Source organism: Oncorhynchus clarkii, chromosome 9 (assembly GCF_045791955.1).
Source record: "Oncorhynchus clarkii lewisi isolate Uvic-CL-2024 chromosome 9, UVic_Ocla_1.0, whole genome shotgun sequence".
In the NCBI taxonomy this organism is placed as follows: Eukaryota; Metazoa; Chordata; class Actinopteri; order Salmoniformes; family Salmonidae; genus Oncorhynchus; species Oncorhynchus clarkii.
Genome location: NC_092155.1, coordinates 6,431,594 through 6,433,731, shown reverse-complemented (window position 1 = coordinate 6,433,731; position 2,138 = coordinate 6,431,594).

Sequence of the window (2,138 nt, the reverse complement as noted above, 5' to 3'; positions counted from 1 at the left end):
GATGGAGCCCACATCTCTCTCTCATACAGACAGCTGTTGGAGCCCACATCTCTCTCTCATACAGACAGCTGTTGGAGCCCACATCTCTCTCTCATACAGACAGCTGTTGGAGCCCACAGATCTCTCAAACAGACAGCTGTTGGAGCCCACAGATCTCTCAAACAGACAGCTGTTGAAGCCCACAGATCTCTCTCATACAGACAGCTGTTGGAGCCCGCATCGCTCTCTCATGCAGACAGCTGTTGGAGCCCACAGATCTCTCAAACAGACAGCTGTTGGAGCCCACAGATCTCTCATACAGACAGCTGTTGGAGCCCGCATCGCTCTCTCATGCAGACAGCTGTTGGAGCCCACAGATCTCTCAAACAGACAGCTGTTGGAGCCCACAGATCTCTCATACAGACAGCTGTTGGAGCCCACAGATCTCTCATACAGACAGCTGTTGGAGCCCACATATCTCTCAAACAGACAGCTGTTGGAGTCCACAGATCTCTCAAACAGACAGCTGTTGGAGCCCACAGATCTCTCATACATGCAGCTGTTGGAGCCCGAATCTCTCTCTCATACAGGCAGCTATTGGAGCCCACAGATCTCTCATACAGACAGCTGTTGCAGCTGTATCCACAGATCTCTTATACAGATAGCTGTTGGAGCCCACAGCTCACTCATACAGACAGCTGTTGGAGCCCACAGCTCCCTCATACAGACAGCTGTTGGAGCCCACAGCTCACTCATACCGACAGTTGTTGGAGCCCACAGATCTCTCATACAGACAGCTGTTGGAGGCCACAGATCTCTCATACAGACAGCTGTTGCAGCTGTATCCACAGCACTCTCACTACATCCACAGGTATTTGCATAAATGTATAGGCTAAAATGCATTATTTAACAATCTCCTGGCCAACCCCCCAAATGTATTTATAAGCTTTTATTGGCTTGTAGTTATAGTGACGTATTATATTGGTAATCAATACGTGATCAATATCCTGATCGATAGGCAGCTGACCTAAATTGTGAACCCATCGAGTCTAATGGGATGTAGACACTCACTCACTCACTCACTCACTCACTCACTCACTCACTCACTCACTCACAGCCTCTCTCTAATGTCTCTGTGCAGCGACACATTTCTGTAGTTAATTGTAGATGGAGAGGGGAGGAGGATGGAGAGGGGAAGAGGCAGAGAGGGGAAGAGGATGAAGAGGGGGAGAGGATGAAGAGGTGGAGAGGATGGAGAGGGCGAGGATGGAGAGGGGGAGAGGACGGAGAAGGTGAGAAGATGTAGAGGGAGAGGATGGAGAGGGGGAGAAGATGTAGAGGGAGAGGATGGAGAGGGGGAGAAGATGCAGAGGGGAAGAGGGTGCAGAGGGGGAGAGGGTGCAGAGGGGGAGAAGATGCAGAGGGGGAGAGGATGGAGAGGGGAAGAGGATGGAGAGGGGAAGAGGATGGAGAGGGGAAGAGAACAGAGAAGGGGAGAAGATGCAGAGGGGGAGAGGATGAGAGTGGTGCAGTATACACACACACGAGGAAGGAAGAGGAGCAGTACAGTAGTACCCAGGTCTCTACAGTAGTGGTGGAGGAGCAGTAGTACCCAGGTCTCTACAGTAGTGGTGGAGGAGCAGTAGTACCCAGGTCTCTACAGTAGTGGTGGAGGAGCAGTAGTACCCAGGTCTCTACAGTAGTGGTGGAGGAGCAGTAGTACCCAGGTCTCTACAGTAGTGGTGGAGGAGCAGTAGTACCCAGGTCTCTACAGTAGTGGTGGAGGAGCAGTAGTACCCAGGTCTCTACAGTAGTGGTGGAGGAGCAGTAGTACCCAGGTCTCTACAGTAGTGGTGGAGGAGCAGTAGTACCCAGGTCTCTACAGTAGTGGTGGAGGAGCAGTAGTACCCAGGTCTCTACAGTAGTGGTGGAGGAGCAGTAGTACCCAGGTCTCTACAGTAGTGGTGGAGGAGCAGTAGTACCCAGGTCTCTACAGTAGTGGTGGAGGAGCAGTAGTACCCAGGTCTCTACAGTAGTGGTGGAGGAGCAGTAGTACCCAGGTCTCTACAGTAGTGGTGGGGGAGGGAGGAGCAGTAGTACCCAGGTCTCTACAGTAGTGGTGGAGGAGCAGTAGTACCCAGGTCTCTGCAGTAGTGGTG